The following is an 18,448-nucleotide window of genomic DNA, read 5'->3' as shown; positions in this document are numbered from 1 at the left end:
CCCCGTGGAGTGGTGCCCGAAGGGGACACGGGTGGTGTCCAGATGTAGTGGACGTGGGACTGAGGAGCCAACAGGAAGGAAAGGGTCACAGACGGACTGCCATTAGATGGTGCAGGCCACCATTTTGGAGGACTGGACGTGCGGAAGGGGTAAGACATTGGTGGGCGCTGCTGGGCATGGCTGAGACTGTGGAGAGAGGCTACTGGACTGTTGTTGAACCGCAGCAGATTCTATAGGGGTCCTAGAGGCCTAAGGCCTAAGACGGCGATTGTGGATCATGCTCAGAGAGTGAAACCTCAGAGGTGAAGAGGCCCGCTACTATGCGTAAGTGCATGGGGACGCTGACAAGAGGCTGGAACTGCGACGGTTGGGCCGCAGCAATGTGGCGAGGGGGACTTTGTCCCGAAGAAGCGGGTGCTGCCCTGACCCACTAGATGCAGCGCTGAGGCCCCGAGAAGGAAGAAAGGATAGTTGGCTGGCGGCCATTGGGGGCGTGCACTGCCAACTTGGGCGCTTGGACAGGAGGAAGGGCCTGCACCATAAGAAGTTGGTGGGCGCTGCTGGGCACTGCCCTGAGAGAGGGGAGCAGCCGTCTTCACTAAGCATGGGCGAATTTTGTGAATTCGCAATCCGCAAAATTCGCGAATTTGTGCAAATTTGCGGATTTTTGTTTTTTTGCGTGTTCGCTGGGTTTTTTGCGTGTTCGCGGGGCTTTTTGCGTCTTCGCGAGCCGCTTGCATAGCGAAGTTACCCATGCAGTCGTTTATGGGAGAGGGAGAGAGAGAGAGAGATAGATAGATAGATAGGTAGAAAGAGAGAGAAAGAGAGAGGGAGAGAGAGAACGAGAGAAAGAAAGAGAGGCCGGATCTCTGAAGGTCCAGATTCCTGAGTTGCCCCTACAGAACATACCGCTTTTTATTTTTAGCAAAATGCATATGAAAATTGTGCTGTAAAGGTCTCTTTTAGTTTAACCTCTCCTGACAACTCAAAATGGGTGTATTTGCCATCCTCTCCCTTCTTCCTGTTTTTTATATCTGTAAGTGCTTCCTGATGAGGTTTAATTCCTTGGACAGGTGCCTCGTTGCCTACTTGTAACTATTCTCTGACCCTGCTTCAAGGGTCAGAGCAGGGTCAGAGAATAGTTGCAAGTAGGCAACGAGGCGCCAGGAAGCAATTAGCAGCAGGTGTCCAAGTTGAAGTTAATTTGTTTGTAACCCTTTTGTAAAAGGTTACAAAGAAATTAGGTTCAACTTTTGCACCTGCTGCTGTAACCCTTGCTTGGCTGAAAATTCGTCCCCGCTGATTCGCGGATTTTACCGCGATTTCGCGAGATTCGCGGGTCGCGAAATCGCAGAAAATCCGCAAATTCGCCCGCGAAACGGATTTTACGCCCACCCTTAGTCTTCACACTCCAAGCCGCGGCAGAAAACGGGGGGGCCCTGGAGGGCTAACATTAACAGTGGCAATTGAGGGACATAGAAGGAGAGTGGAAACCCGGAGGTGGAGAACCCGCTAATTGGTAGGAGTGCATGAGGTGGCTGCCAGGCAGCAAAAGGTGCAGCAGAGGGGCCCCAAGGTGACGATAGGCGGGAAGCACCACAGCGGCGGAACTGTGTCGCAAGTGCTTCAGAGCGGCTGAGGCATCATAGGGATGCTGCTTTGATTGGTCCCTGGTGAAAGGCTGTAACAGCAGGAGGTGAGGGGCAACCGTGATTCCCTCAACGACCCCATATCGGTTTGAAATTACTCTCAGAATATTGACAAGGTAGGCTGAAGAGGTGTTTATAGTGGCAGCCACTCTTATTCATGAATTAATTTGTCGTCAGCGTGGTAGGTGGGACTTCTTTTAGCTGAAATATCACTTTCTTTTTATATAGTAAAGCTGACCCTGTACTTGATTCCCCACTGATGTGGAAGCCTCATTTACCTTTGTTTGCGACTTTGACACCGTAATACAAGTTCTATCATCAGGTATGTCCCACACTTGACCTTTGGTGTGCTCTGCTAATAGTTGGAGAGTTTTGACCAATTTTAACCACCATCCCTCCTTTTTTCAGTTGGGAACTCTTGACCTACATCTTGCACGTGACTTTTTCCGCGTTATCCCAGACTCTGACCGGGTTGGAATTATCACCGGTATAGGGGTGAGTTCCCGTATTGAAGATTTCTCTATGAGTATTTCCTTTCTATATGGATTGATGTCTCATACCTTGCCCTCCCCCTCCGATTCTTTAAACCGCCCCACCACCCTTTTCTGTTCCTTCCGTGTACTCTGAACAATAGTGTCTTAACATTATCCCTCTATCTCAAACCCTCCCCTTTTTGTACCCTCTCAATATAGAATACACATACCGTCTATCACGACTTGGGTATGTGTTTTATTTGCCTCCCTTTCAGAAAGGTTCTTCTATTATCAGTATGGGCTCCTTACTGGGTGGCATGAGTGTGATAGTGTGCCACAAATTCTTATGTCGTCTTGATTCGACACAAACTCATGTGGTGATAGAGATGGTAACTTGCATTAGAAACACACTTGTTCATCCACATTGGACTGTTGTGCATGACATTTTACCCACCAAGTATACACCTGGTAATATTCAACTCAGTATTTACAGTCAATAACAAGTTATGGCGCATCTAGGAGTCCCTGGAGTCTCCTCCCAAGTTGGTTTCCACGTACGCCGGATTATTCACGGTGGTTTTGTTATCGTGTGATTTTTCATATTACCAGACTGTATATGATCTGTAGAGCTGATCTGAGCAAGCTCCTTCTGTTCCAATTCCAGCCCTGAAGAGTGAGAGTTGACTGTTCTCTGACTAAACAAGTGTCGGCTGTCTGGTCTTTATGCCAACAAGCATTAAAAGAAACAAGAAAACTCACAGGGACCATTGTTTTTATGTGTAGAATATGAACATACTCTGTTTCTTGACTTTATGTGTGCACAGGTCTGTTGTAAGTGATTTATCGAACGTTAAGCACGGTGTAAATCTCTGGCGATGGCGCTGGGAAGTAGAAGACAGTGCAGTGGCGCTTGATCACTGTGGGTGACACCCGTGTGGGATATTTTGACTATGAGCGACCTTTGGGACTTCCCTTTAGCCCCTTCAAGCGCACATTTCATGGAGAGGGAGGAGTGAACTGGGGTGGGGAGCTGCTTTGTGTCTGGGCCGCCTGTGGTGGAACGACACCGTGTAGCGGATTGGTAGGTTTCGCAGAACGCAACTGGGAGCACCCGAAGGCTGGTTCCGAGGCACGGGAGACTGCACGGGCAGAAAAGTGCACCAAGGCAGCGGAGAGAGACCCTGTTGGCACTAGATCATCACCGGCGCAAAGCACCTGTAACGTTGGGCGTTAGTGATGAGGCCGCACTGGTGCTAGGAATTGCTACATAACCATTAATCGGGAAACCACGGGGAAAGCAGGGGGGGCACCCCCTGAGGTGAATGACGACATGGGTGCGCAAGACCAGCAGGAAGGGATAACACACGCGGAGGGGATGATGCAGCAGCAGGTGACCAAATTCTTAAAGCCATTACTGACACCAGAGAAGCTCTCCAGCAGGACATGAGGTTGCCCCTGAAGGCCTATCCTCCTTCTATACCCTGGAAAGAGCGCATAGAGCCCCGGCTCGGCCGCTGGCCCCCGGAAGGCCACCCAGGCCGGTGGTAGCAAGACTGCTTCATTTTAAAGATAGAGACCTCCTGTTGCACAAGGCAAGATCTTTGGGCCCCTACATAATGGGTAACGGTACAGTGACCTTGTTCCCGGACTACGCAATTGAAGTACAGCGCCACTGTGCTTCATTTTTTGAGATCAAGAGAGCGCTCCGAGACGAGGGCCTCCAGTACTCGTTAATGTTTTCTGCACGCCTACTCGTGGCCATGGATGGTAAGACCTATTTCCACTACAGCCCTGAGGAAACTTGGACTTGGCTTGAGTCGTACAGAGTGGGCACGGGTGAAGAGGGGGCGGCATGAATGTGCCGGCAGAGGGGCCACGCCTGCGTCGTTCGTAGCACATCCGAAGACGCCGACCTTCTGCTTGAAAGCCTACAGAGACACAAACAGAGGAAGAATGGTCCGCGGGGTTGCAGGCCGTCACGGCCATCTCTCAAGAGAAAGGAACGACATCGCTGGTGACAACCAAATCTGAAAAGGGCTCAGTGGTGTCGTACACGGACGAGTCGACAACAGGAAGTGGTCAATTGCCTCACGTGACACCTGGGACAGCGGACGAAATCGTAGATGCCTGAAGTCACAGATTTAATCGTGAGGGTGCACAGGTGGAGGAGGGGGGGTTGTTTTGCGCCTTACTGTTTCTCATTACTCCTGATGATGGCTGGTAGACGAAGTCTGGAGGGATCAGTGGGAACAGAAGAAAGTGTTGAAAAATGTGGTTCCTTTATATTAAAATGCCTCATGTGAGGCTCACTGACTCTCTTTGGAGGGGAACGGCGCGGGATGATGGGGAATGGCGGGTCGATCCTCTGTGGCTCTGGGCCGCCTCCCCCTATCTTTATGTGGGTGTGCTTCCTCGGTATTTGCTGAGGGAACACTTGGAATGTTAGTTTGGATGGGTACTATATTTGAAGCGCCTGTTCTGGGGTGGTGTTGTAGGGGACGTTCAGTTTTTATTTTTGGGAATCTTAAGAGCCACCGGTGTGTTCAAACATTGTGAACAGTTGTTAATGGGGAATTGATCTCAACATGGGAACGTTACTTGACTTAAAATGCATTACCTGGAATGTTCGGGGGCTCCACATAATGACACAACGCCATAAGGTGCATGCTTATTTGGTGCGAAGGGGGGCTCACATAGCTTTTCTCCAGGAAACTCATATTAATCAGACGGAGGGGTTGGCATTGAAGCGCAGATGGAGAGGGCAATTATTTTATACGACCTACTCTGCTTTTGCTAGAGGGCGCTGATATGGGTTAGAGTGGGATTCCCATATCAGCTGACATTAAGTTAGTGGATGCAGAAGAGAGGTTTGTGGTGATGGCGGGTCATCTTAATGGTGTAGATGTGACGCTCTTTAGTATATATGCCCCTAATGTGGACCGGATTTCTTTTTTTAATCCTCTATCAGGGAGATTAGCACTGCACCTGACTGGTTCCATATTGATGGGAGGGGACTTCAACTCTACTGTAGATACCGAGAATGATAGGTCCCACCCCGTTGCCCGAAGCCCCCATATATAGAGTCTCTAAGGCTAGGCGTACATGGCAAGACCGCTGGGGGTTGGTGGATATGTGGCGTACGCAGCACTTGGAGGAGCGGGACTACTCTTACTTCTCGGGCCTACATGAATTGCATGCAAGGCTTAATACAGTACCATGCACCCCTGATATCCATGCTAAAGTAGACCATAGTGAATATCTTACCAGAACGTTGTCGGATCATAATCCATTATTAGTAAAGATACAATGGGTCTGGGAGCGACCTGAATTACCGACCTGGCGGCTACGACCGGAGATGCTAGAGGACCCCGTTTTCCGAGAAGAAAGTGGGGCAGTGTTAGATTTGGTGGTCTCTAGTTGGCAGAGGTAGGTACCAATGTCCAAATAGGGACCCTTGCTTCTAGGCAGGGTAAGAAGGATATACGCTTTAGATAACCCCTGCTCACCCCCTTGGGAGCTTGGCACGAGCAGTCAGGCTTATCAAAGTAATGTGTAAAGTATGTGTACCAACACTCCCAGTAACACAGTGAAAACACCACAAATGGACTCCACAACCTTTTAGAAAAATAGAAGTATTTAATCTAAACTAAACAAGACCAAAACGTCAAAAATCCAACATACACAGTTCAAGAACATGGTTTCAAAAGGGTTGTTAAGGTTGTGTTAAAATAATCCAAAGTTGCGTCACGTTTGAGCCGACAGTACCTTTAGATGCGACAAAAGTTCCAAGTGAGAGCTGCAGCGTTGAAAAGCAAGAGATGCATCACTCCTGAGACCCTGGGGAGGCGATGCGACAACCCCGATAGACGCAGTGGGCGTGTTGCGATGACTCCGGTCTGTATGGGGAGGGATGCGATAACTTGCGTGGATTCCCGTGCGCAGGTTTTAGTGGAAGCGGCTCACAAAGGTGCGATGAGACGATCTTCAGGACGGCGACGATCTTAGGTGCGGCGACGATGCACGCAACAGCGTCGATCTTCTCCTCTCACGGCCCCTCGATGCGACGGCTCTGCGACGACTCTCGCAGCGGCGTGATGCGGTCCGCAAGCAGGCGGTGCGATGATCTCACCCAGTGACGACAGGCTCTACACGATACTCGCAGCGATGGTATTTTTCCCGCACCGGAGCGACGCGTTCCACAAGTGAAGGATGCGTTGGTTCTTGCCGCGGCAACAGGCGCTGCGACGATCTCGATCTTCGCGTTGGGAATTTCCTCGCACTAACGGGGATGCGCTCCGCAAGCGAGCGATGCGTGAAACTTTGCAGAAAGTCTTCAGTATCTTCTTTTCCAGCTTTCCAAACACAGGTACAACTTCCTGAGGCACCACAACTGGCCCAAGCACTCTGGGAAGGACAGAACTCTCTCCGTAGAGTTCACGGAAGCTGGGGGTGAAGTCCTTTTGTTCCTGGGACTTCTTAACAGGTAGCCAGCTCAACTCAGGCCATTGGAGATCTCTTCAAGCAAGGGGACACAGCACAAAGCAAAGTCCTTCCCCTGTCCTTGGCAGCAAAGCAACTGCAGGTCAGTCCACAAACACACAGCAGGACAGTCCTTCCTCTTCAGTCTTCCAGCTTTCTCCTTGGCAGAAGTTCCTTCTTGATTCCAGGATGATCTAATTTTCTGAAGTCTGGGGTTCTATACTTATACCCCTAAAAGTCTTTGTTCCCTTTGTGCAGGAGGGCTGTGCCCGGTCTGAACCAGTTCTGGGTGTTCCGTGAGCACTTTGTTTTCCTGGCCTCTCCTTTCCTTTCAGAGAGAGGGGCAGGGTTGTCAGCCGCCCAGCAGGAGGTGGAGCCAGCATTATGGAAGGCAGGCACAGCCCTATTCAGGCCCAGGTACTACCCCCTCCCACCACTCTAGATGCAGATGGAGCTATTCAGCCCAGGGATGGCCCACTCAGCCTTTGGGAGCCACCCAGCCCCTGCCCCTCACAAACCAGACAGTCAATTCACAAACAGGCCAAGGCACACAGAAAGGTCAGACAAGAGAACAGCAACTTACTAAAAGTGCTGTTCCCAAAGGCAGGATTTAAAAACACCTTTCCTAAAAGATGTGTTATTAAATTCTGAGTTCAGGGATACTAGACTTTTATGTCCTATCTTGCTCCTATGGGAAGATGTGCAGGTAGCCACTGTAGCCAGCTTTCCCCATGATTGCCTACGGGCAAGATAGCCTTTCAATAGTGAAAAACGAAAATGGCTGTAATTCACTACCAGAGCATTTCACCTGTACTAGTACATGCTCTACCTTCCACATACACTGCACCCTGCCCAAGGGGTTACCTTGGGCCTTCCATAGGGGGACCAATGTGTACAGAAATGGAAGGGTTAGGCCTGGTCAGTGGGGACACTGACTAGGTTGACATGGCAGTTCCAAGACTGCACACAGGCACTGCGGTGGCAGGCCTGAGACGTCATTTTAGGGCTACTCTTGTGGGCGACCTAATCAGTGCTGCTGGCCCACTAGTAGCATTTGTATCACCAGCCATTTCACACTCAGTGCACTTTACTAGGGACCTCTTGGTGATACAAATATGCCAATCGTGGATAACCAATTACAATAACAATTTACTCAGGGAGCACTTGCACTTTGACACTGATCAGCAGTGGCAAAGTGCCCAAAGCATCTAAACCAGCAAAAACTAAATCCTGCACAGCATCCAAAATACAGGAGGTAGAGGCAAAAAGACAGGGGAACCAATGCATAAACCACAGTTGATGGACAGAATGCAGAACAATGTCATACATTCACCCCAGTACAGAGATCTGGGCCTAAATCGATCGTTTCTTTGCACTCCACACCACCCCAGTTCAGACATGGCCATATGCAAATCAGTCTGACCCTGTGCCTCATGGGAACAGTCCAGCCCCAACTGCCAAGCCATGCCTTTCCTGGACCGGAAACAAGCCTCCGAGGACAGGTTTCTGGCATTCCAGCCGTCTTCAGCCCGGCTTGCTTGAATCCAGTGGTGTGGAGAGCATGGGACTCACGTCTGAGCATACCCATCCCACTCGGGGTGACAAATGCAAAAACCACAGTTGATGAACGGAATGCAGAACAATGTCATACATTCACCCCAGTACAGAGATCTGGGCCTAAATCCTGCACAGCATCCAAAATACAGGGGAAACTACGCCATAGATGCCAGGACTAACAGACAGGTATAACGCAGTATTTAAATGAGAACGAGGGTACAGCATCAACAGTGGGGTTGGTATCAAGTTTGCGCTATATAAAACTTTATAAATAAATAAAATAAATAAATGGGATGCTTTTAAGGTGGTAGTGCGAGGCCTATGTATCACCAAAATGGGGGTGAGGAAGGCACTATTGAACGACATAGAGTCAGCGGAACAGCTGTTGCGAACAGCTGAGAGAGCCTGCCCTGAGAACCCGGGGGCACAAGGGAAGGTTTCAGACGCTAGAGAGGCAGTAGCGATGCAGGTGGGGCGGTTGCGCTGCTTTGATCACAGATCATATCTGGCGAGGGTGCATGCAGAGGGGGATCAAGCGGGTACGTTGTTGGCATGGCTAGCTAACCCGAACCCCGGAGATCACCTATATTGGGCCTCTCAGCCCGACGGGAGAGGTGGTATATACACAACAGGGGATTAATGGGTTGTTTCTGGATTATTATGCTGACCTCTACCGCAGCAAATTACGGCAAGCCGAGGAGCCCATAGGGGAGTTCTTGTTGGATTTGCCTTTACCCCAGCTGGAGAAAGAACAAGCAGATCTGCTGGGGGAAGGAGATCACAATAGGTGAAATTTGAGGAGCAATTAAGCATATGGCGCGTAACAAAACACCGGGGGTAGATGTGCTACCCATAGAATTTTATTTGGGGTAGATTGATTGTCTGGCTCCTTGGTTACTGGCGATGTTCCAAGAGGCACGGAGGGTGGAGAAGTTACCGACAACCACTTGGGAGGCTATTATTAGCATCCCACAGCTTAAACCTGGGAGGGACCCATCTGATAAGAAAGCATATCACCCACTTTCGATGTTAACCACTGACTATAAAATCCTGAGTAGGATACTTGCGACCCAACTACTCCCGCACATGCTCAGCTGGTCCACCAGGATCAAGCGGGATTCATCCCCATATGGAATACGTCTATTAGCGTGCAACACTTACTTCGCATTTTGGGGGGGACTACAGCTCTGTACCAATTGCAACGGTCCTTTCGGTTGACATAGAAAAGGCTTTTGACAGTCTGGAATGGCTTTACTTGTTTCAGGTTATGCAAGTGATGGGACCGGGTGGAGGCTTTCGTGGGGTGGACTGAGATCCTTTCGCGATCTGCGACAACTCGAGTTCGAACGGGGGCGACGTTCTCCTCTTCCGGTTCGGTTGGGCGGGGAACGCGGCTGGGGTGTCCACTCTCTCCTCTGCTGTTTACCTTAGCAAGTGAGCCGCTGGCTGCACAAGCCAGATCTGAGAAGCACTACACTGGGCTAGCGTTACGCACAGACGTTTAATATATATCGCTCTATGCGGATGACTTACTCATGTCCTTGGCCAATACCGGGGAAGCTTTGAGGGGCGCTACTTTGTAGCTGAGTACATTTGGTGCGGCATCAGGGCTGCGGGTGAACTTGGCAAAGACCTGCCTATTCCCTGTGGATATATCGATGCCGGGCCCCACCCAGGTGGAGGGTGTGTGATGGGAGCCTCGCTGTTTACCTTACCTTGACACTAATATCTATCATACGCAAGAGGACCTGTTGGAAGGTAACATAGGCAGAGCTATAAGAGGGATTAAGGGTAGCTTACAGTTTTGGAACACTCTGCCGTTGTCGGTAGCGGGTCTGGTAGCACTCCTGAAGAAGGTGACCCTACCATGGTTGCTATACTATTTTAAGACGCTGCTGATTTGGATTCCAAGCTCCTTATTCAAGACGCTCCGCTCTCTGGTAGGAGGATTCTTATTGGGGAGCGGCAGACAGCGGGTGGCTTTGACCACAATGATGAGACCCCGAGCTGAGGGAAGATGGCCGTTCCAAACTTCAAATTATACTATTTGGCGGCCCAGATGCAATGGTTTACCAAGGCAGTGGCGAGGGAGTTTAGAGGATCTGATGGCCCGACGGGTCGGTGGATCCCACGTCATGTATTGTCCTTTGTGATAATTCATCAGAGACTGCATCTTGGGTCGTTAACTCATGAAGAGCGGACGTTTAGGCTAGGCTGGGATCGGAGCCAACGTAGAGGAGGCATATCTCGACCGTACGCTCTGGAGATTCCCTTAGGTATGTGGCCTGCTCTTCCACATGCGCTGGTTACATGGGAGGAGCTGGGGGTACAAGTGTTGGGAGACCTATATCAAGATTACGCGCTATTACTCTACCAGGTACTGCAAGATAGGTACGACCTTCCCAGGGGCGACTTCCTATTGTATTCAGCCCTTGTGTCCGCAATCCAAAGTCATTGGGGAGGGGGGTTATTAGAGCGGCGAACATCTCTGGTGTGCCAGTATGTGGTGATGGCAGCAGGGACCTTCAAAGCTATAACGTGTCTATACAGGCGGATGGTGAAGGAGGAGATACAACCATTGAGCCAATTGCAACAGAAGTGAGAGGCAGACCTAGGCAAGGAGATTCCTGAGACGACATGGGTTAAGGTGGTTGAGAGAGCATGGAAGAGCACGCGCAATGTTAGGTTTCAGCTGATTCATTTCTATGTATTGCATAGGGCGTATTTATCTCCGGCCAAGATAAATAGGTATTTTAGACTAGATACAGCCCGATGTCCACGTTGTAATTTGAAAGGGGCGGAGTTTCCTCACATGATGTGGAGTTGCCCGCAGTTGGGAACGTACTGGGAGGAAGTGGTTGACATGCTCTGCGAGGTTACGGACAGGCATATAGAACTTGACATGGGTACGTGTATTCTGCACTGGTTTCCCCCATACGTCTAGGGCAAAAACTACGAGTATGTTTTTGGCTTAGAGTTGCTGCTGGCCAACAGGGAACTAACGACGCGTTGGAAATCCAAACGAGGGCCCAGTATTGATCGATGGAAGGCAGAATTAATTAAATGGGCAACTAGTGAGAGTACGGTTCGATTCCTGCATGCAGAGAGGTCTAACATTGACAGAGCACTAGAAACAGCAAATACGTGGGAGGCATTGGTTGGGTCACTACAGATGCCGGAAACTGAGTCTGATGGAGGTTCGGTGTTGGAAACGCCGATGGGTACACCCCGAGCGGGTGGATCATAGCAGGCTCCTAGCAGTTCCAAGTGGTGCTGTGCTAGCTCGGGGATCGTGATAGGTTGGACTGAATTGACCAGAGGGAGAAGAGTTGCGTTACCCTTAATTGCTATATGGTATGGTTTGCTTTACTATTATGGTACAGGAGGACACACCGCTGGCAAGGGTTGGGGAGGGACAGGGGGAGAGACTGGCTTATATCTGTATCGATGCATTAATTGGTCAGATTAATGAATCATGTACTGAGGGCGAGCAGGAAGCGAATCCGAAAATGAACATTGGATGTATAACGGAGAATGGAAAGGGGAGATGGTTATGAGAGGGCAGCATAGATGGTCCGTTAAGTGCATTTACAAAATGGTTGAACAATGTCTCAAATAACGATGTCAAGAATTGTTCTGACTCATAAATTTGTACTGTACATTGCCAGATGTTTAAGGTTGGGAGAAAATCAATAAAAACATATTTTTTAAAAAATCACATAGGACTTAGTTGTGTTGACAAGTAAACCTAACTCTGCCATGTAGGTGGAATAGGTCTCAGGGATGTGGAATTCCTGTAGCCCGACGCCCAGGACATATTGTTTGGGGTCAAGGGCACACGTTTTAATGTGTATTTTGTCCTTGGGACAGGTAGACCCAACCCCCTGCAGTACAAACCCTTTGGATGCCAGTTTGCAGTTGCACATTAAGGGCCAGAGAAGGACAAGTTAAGTTATTATTTGTGTGCCTATGTTAATGCTGTTCAAACTTGTATTTATGGTTCATTAATTGAAATCCTTTATTATTAGGTGAGCGCTCTAAGTAAATGTAAGTTCTGACTGCACTACTGACAGTGGTTACTGTATAAAAATGTGTACTCACGGTTTCAAAGTTTAGCAATATGAGGCTATGCATAATGCTCCCAGAATGCTCTCTGATTAGATGCAAATATTTGCAGCAGCTTGAGAGCAAGATTAATGACTATTTGCTTTCAATATAAAATGTTCCTAAAAAAATGAAAGTAAGAAAAAAAAACATTTTTCTAAACTACTGTGAAATTTCAGGTACCGTTTCTTTGCAGCATCATTTAGTAAAATGTGTTGATGCATGCTAGTATCTCGCAAAAACACTCGCAGTGGAAAATCAGTGTAACCAGCTTCAATAAGATCATGAGAAACATAAAAATAAATAAGCATTGGCAAAGCCAGTAGGTCTGAAATTAGTGGTCAGCCCTCTAGTTTTGCCAATATGTGACTTGTTTTGGCAGGGTTTCTGTAAAGCCTTCTTGATGTGAGAGCTTCCGGGCCCTCACCATTATTACAAACATTGGCAAAAGCAAAAAATAATTGGTCTAAAAAAAGCACACACTGCCATATCAGTTACTGCCACTGAAAGAAACCACTCTGTGTGCCAACATACTCCCCGTGAAAGAGCTCAACGCCGCCACCCACAGCGAAGCCAGCTGATACAGAGAGAGGGAGAGAGAATTTTAACAGACACAAAAGATTGTGGTCAACGCCAGACCAAACTAGGGGCCCTATTACTAAAGAAAGTCTCAAAAGTGCACCCCTGGTATATGTCCTTGCATTAAGTGCAGCTATATAGCTTTCATGAATTCACAATATTCTACAGAAGTAGGGCAAGAAATGCACTCCCGGAAAATATCAGTGAACTGCAGTTTAGCATGAGCAAATATGCATGTGTAGATTTGCTCATGCGAAAACCCGAGTGTTACAAGGTCACCCTCCCATCAAGCACTCTTCTCCCAACTCTGGAAGAAGGTCTACGTCCGCCACTGTCAGGAGCAAATCTCCAACACTTCTCAACATGGGAAAAGCTTAGAGAAGAGTTGTTGAAAACCCCTAAAACATGCAAGTCAGTAGATCTGCACAGACCCAAAGGGCATTCCAATCCTGGAACCACCGCTCACCACTACCCCCAGTCCCAGCATGCAGATCTGCAGAAACGTGGCAACACAAAGGGATTGCTAGCATTCAAAAACCACCTCGGTATGAGCCCTGGCACAATCAGAGAGGCTATACTAAAGCTCCCATACAATGAGATTGCTGCCACAATCCGTTGCCGAACCACATGGCACTAAAGGGACAAGTGGATTTTGTTACAGGACAAGTAGATTTATGAAGCAACTTGCCCCATGGACAAGTAGATATTTTAATAAATTCCACACCCCTGAGGTCTCAAAAGAGAGCCTTTTGGGGCTTGAGGGTTCTGGACACTAAAACGGTGTCGTCTGCGTAAAGCATGACGGGTAATGGTAGTGTACCTGCCGCTGGGATGTCCTTGCACTTTTCACTCTGGACCTCAGACAGTTTATTTGTATAAAGGTAGAAAACGAAGGGAGCAAGAACACAGCTCTGCCTCACCCCCTTTTCAATCCTAAAAGGTTTTGTACACCCCTGTGCCTCCTGTATCAAGCTACCACCTCTGTGTGGCTATAGAGGTCCCTGATAAATGAAATTACATGCTGGTCCATGGCAAGTGACTCCATGATAAACCACAGTTTGCTGTGGCTCATGCAGTCAAGGCTGCAGTGAGGTCCATGAATGCCAAGAAAAGCTGCACTTTTTTTGCAGTAACATATTTAGCGGTAATTAAAGCAAGGTTGAGGCACTGATCTATTGTGCCCTTCCCCTTCCTGAAGCCATATTGGGCTACTGCAAGGACTCAATTTTCCATTGCCCACACTTCCAATCTATTTAGTAGCAGTCTGCCCATTCATTTTGCTGTGCTGTCCAAGAGCGAGATTGGACAATAGTAAGCTGGGTCTGCGCCACTTCCCTTCTTATGGACAGGGACTATAACAGACTTTGGGTTTAGCGTTAAATGCTATGGCCATAACCGGGGCCCACAAAGATTTGTTAGTTAAAAAGGCATCCAATGGGACCACGTCAGGGCCAGGTGCCTTCAGCGCAGGAGATTGAGATAGGGCAAGTACTACTTAGTCTATCGTGAACTCCAGCACTGATGGAGCGCTCAGATGTGACGCTGAGTACACTACGGCTGTGACAAACTGTTCCTAAAATATATTTTGAAAGTGATTTATCCATGTGGCCTCGGCTATGTGGAGGTCCATTGATGGCCCATGGTCGTCCTGAAACAGATGACTGTTAACCACTTTCCAGAAAGACCGCTATATTTGGATAGTGAAACTAGTCCAAAGTTCTCTCAAGCTGCCATGGAAATCGCCTTTTTTTCGCTCTATCCTGGCTGATTTATGTGCAGACCTAAGGCTTTTAATATGATTTGGTTCTCTAGGTTGAGATTTGAGTGCTTTATGGAGAGCTGTTGAGGCTTGAGAGCAGTTTTTTTTCAAACCACTTAGGTGGAGGGGATTTCTTTTGGGAAGCATAGTGAGATGACAAAGCCTTTATGGAGCTTAGCATACTATTCAGGGCTTCCACAGTTTGGTTGTCATTGGCCAGTAAGTTTAAACATAGGCAAATCTCCTGATAAGTGGAGGACACCTTTGTAGATGTTCTCCCATTTTAAAGTGTAGCCATTTTTCCTAGCTAAAATTGATTTGGATACTCATTTAGCGCCCACTTTTTTAGGAAAATACCAATTAAATGTAAAATATAGTAGGGAGTGATCACTAAATTCTGTGAACACAACCTTAGAATTCTTAATGTTTCTATATGAAGGCGTAGTGGACAAAATAACATCAATACATGAAGCGCACCCGACCAATGAAATGTTGCTGCCATTTGTCCTGTGGTAGTGCATATTGGGTTGACAGTGTGCAAATCCCTCACCATCAGCAAGTTAATTAGGGCAGTTCGGTAGATACGGTGAGTAAAATGAGGAGTAAAATGGTCCTTTCCATCAGTTACCCCCCATATGTTATGGTCAGTGTGATTGCAAATGTGAGTATTAAAATCACCAGCCCACATAATAAATGACGATCTAGTATGATGAAGAAGCAAAGCCTCCATAGTGTGCCCCAGTTCTTCTATCACTTCTGCAGGATTTATGAAATTATTATAAAAATGTATTGGCAATAGATCCGGACTCTTCCTTCCCCTAGCAATTATAATATGGAAGTAAGTAGAGCTATTCACAAGGTCTATCTTGTCAAACGAAAGAGTGTTAGCGACAAGTGTTATTAAACCCCCTTTTGCCCTGCCCGAGATTGAGGGAGTGGCTGGCGTAAAAAAAGAGCAATAGCCATTTAAAAAGAAATGATTCTGTGCCCAGGTCTCCGGTAAAGAAATAATGCTGGCATCCCGCAGCTCAGATTCCCAAGCCAAGCTCCCCATTTTCTTTTTGAGGCCGGCTATATTCCATGAAAGAAGCGTGATTGCTCTTTTATCAAGGATAGGCGGGGCCTCCTCCTATGGGTAATAGATTAAGTACTAGATGAATCGTGTGAAACCGAACTCAAAGTATCCGAGCCACCAATCCCGACGGGGTCCCTAGAACCAAGTTGTACTCCCTCACCTCCGGACTCTGATGTGCTAGGTGGAGGTAATGGGCCCGGGGAGACTGGGGGGGCTGAGTCAATCACAACTGTCCAGGTCCTCAAATGAGGCATATGTATTTTCAAGAAGTATGTTATTGTTAACCAGCTGGAGGGTGCAGTGTAAGTTATTGTTTGCCTGGGGTCTTCAATTGTCAGTATTGATTTTAGGTGTAGTTGATGGTTTGTAGAAATGTTTTAAAAAGTGGGACTGTAACAATTTGAGACTTTGTGGAAGGTGCTGTCGGTAGTTGGCTTTGGCCGGAGTGGTCGCTCCCAGTGCTCCCTGGCGTGGACTGGTATCGTTAATACAGCGCTTTTGTGCATTTTGCCTCCTCTGTGCCTCATATAGCTCTGCCTGGCTGCCGCTTTGCATATACCGCGCTTTGACTCATAATTGTACTTTTCTGCTGCTGTGTTAGCGCGTTCTCACCAAGCGCTCTGTTGGACTCCCCCCTCCTCCATTTTGTTGGTTGTTGTGGTCTTGGTCAGCCCGCCCCGCCTCCCAGCTGAGTCGCCCTCCCACAGGATACAAACAGCGCCTCCCTACCTGCAAGCGCTGTGACTCGCTCTCCGCTTTGGCCGGAGTGGTCGCTCCCAGTGCTCCCTGGCGTGGACTGGTATCGTTAATACAGCGCTTTTGTGCATTTTGCCTCCTCTGTGCCTCATATAGCTCTGCCTGGCTGCCGCTTTGCATATACCGCGCTTTGACTCATAATTGTACTTTTCTGCTGCTGTGTTAGCACGTTCTCACCAAGCGCTCTGTTGGACTCCCCCCTCCTCCATTTTGTTGGTTGTTGTGGTCTTGGTCAGCCCGCCCCGCCTCCCAGCTGAGTCGCCCTCCCACAGGATACAAACAGCGCCTCCCTACCTGCAAGCGCTGTGACTCGCTCTCCGCTTTGGCCGGAGTGGTCGCTCCCAGTGCTCCCTGGCGTGGACTGGTATCGTTAATACAGCGCTTTTGTGCATTTTGCCTCCTCTGTGCCTCATATAGCTCTGCCTGGCTGCCGCTTTGCATATACCGCGCTTTGACTCATAATTGTACTTTTCTGCTGCTGTGTTAGCGCGTTCTCACCAAGCGCTCTGTTGGACTCCCTCCTCCTCCATTTTGTTGGTTGTTGTGGTCTTGGTCAGCCCGCCCCGCCTCCCAGCTGAGTCGCCCTCGCCCCTCCCCCTCCACTATCCATATATGACAGTAGTTCCCGCGCGCGGCGTTTACGCGCAGCGACCGCGCCCAGCGCCAGACCCCCTGCCCCTCGCGCTGCCCAGCCCTCCCGCATTACCTACGATGCCTCCACCCTCCTAGCCCTCAACCCCGGTCGCGCCCCCAACTGCGTCCATGCCGCTCCTGGACACACCCATGGACCTTTCTCCTGCTACTCCTGCAAATTCAGCGGCACCGACAACATCTCCGCTACGACCACACCACAGATTCCCGACCCCAACCACCTACAATGCATCCTTCTCAACACCCGCTCAGTGCACAGGCACGCCATTGACCTATGGAACCTACTAGACACCATCTCTCCAGACGTCGCCTTCCTCACAGAAACATGGATGAACGCCTCCTCCGCCCCAGACATCACCATTGCCATCCCAGAAGATTATAAGATCACACGCAAGGACCGTACCAGCCACACAGGAGGAGGAATCGCTATCGTCCATAAGAAATCAATCCGCATCTCAACCAGCTCTGACACCAACCTCGCCAACTCCGAACACCTTCACTTCCAAATACACATCGACCCCAAGACCACCCTCAGAGGCACCCTCCTCTACACACCACCAGGACCCCGCGCTAAATTCAGTGAAGACATCACGGACTTCATCACTCCACACACGCTCCCCTCCAAAGACTACATCCTTCTAGGAGACCTCAACTTTCACCTCGAAAAGATCAACGACCGCAACACCACCACCCTCTTGGACAACCTCGCCAACCTCGGCCTTCAACATCTAGTCACTTCCCCCACCCACATAGCAGGCCACACACTCGACCCCATCTTCACCTCCAGCAATCATGTCTCCTTCAGCCACACTACGGTTCTCCTCTGGACTGACCACAGCTGCGTTCACTTCACTTACAACAAGCCGAAACCCACTAACCACCTCCAACCAACTCTGCAAAGAAACTGGAACAAGATCACCACCGACCAGATCTCCGCTTCGCTCCTTCTAAACACCCCAGCCCACTCTTCTAACCCAAACCAAGCCGCCGCCAACCTCTCCCTATGGCTATCCAACACCGCTGACACCTTAGCACCACTGAAAATACGTCAAAACAAACCTGGCAGCAAGAAGGCCTCATGGTTCAACGATGATCTTAAGAAGTCCAAGAAACTCTGCCGCTCCCTTGAAAAGGCCTGGAAAAAAGACCCAACCACTAGCACCAAGGACGCCTTCAAAAACGCCACCCGCACTCACCACCAACTAATCCGAAAGGCCAAGAAAACTGCATTCAAGGATCGACTTGACAACAACGCCCACAACAGCAAGGAACTTTTCAACATCGTCAAGGAATTTTTCAACCCCTCAGCTAACTCCAACGACATCACCCCCTCTCAAGCCCTCTGCGACTCCCTAGCCTCTTTCTT

At 49.0% G+C, this 18,448-nt stretch overlaps 1 protein-coding gene across 1 annotated transcript in view; it reads left to right on the top strand.

The window, feature by feature from the left end:
• The window catches only part of TPGS2 (tubulin polyglutamylase complex subunit 2), a 119,617-nt gene that overhangs the window by 45,823 nt on the left and 55,346 nt on the right, over positions 1–18,448 (top strand). The window lies entirely within an intron of this gene.

Source organism: Lissotriton vulgaris, chromosome 3_1 (assembly GCF_964263255.1).
Source record: "Lissotriton vulgaris chromosome 3_1, aLisVul1.2, whole genome shotgun sequence".
In the NCBI taxonomy this organism is placed as follows: domain Eukaryota; kingdom Metazoa; phylum Chordata; class Amphibia; order Caudata; family Salamandridae; genus Lissotriton; species Lissotriton vulgaris.
This window is presented reverse-complemented; position numbering and strand designations above follow the sequence as displayed.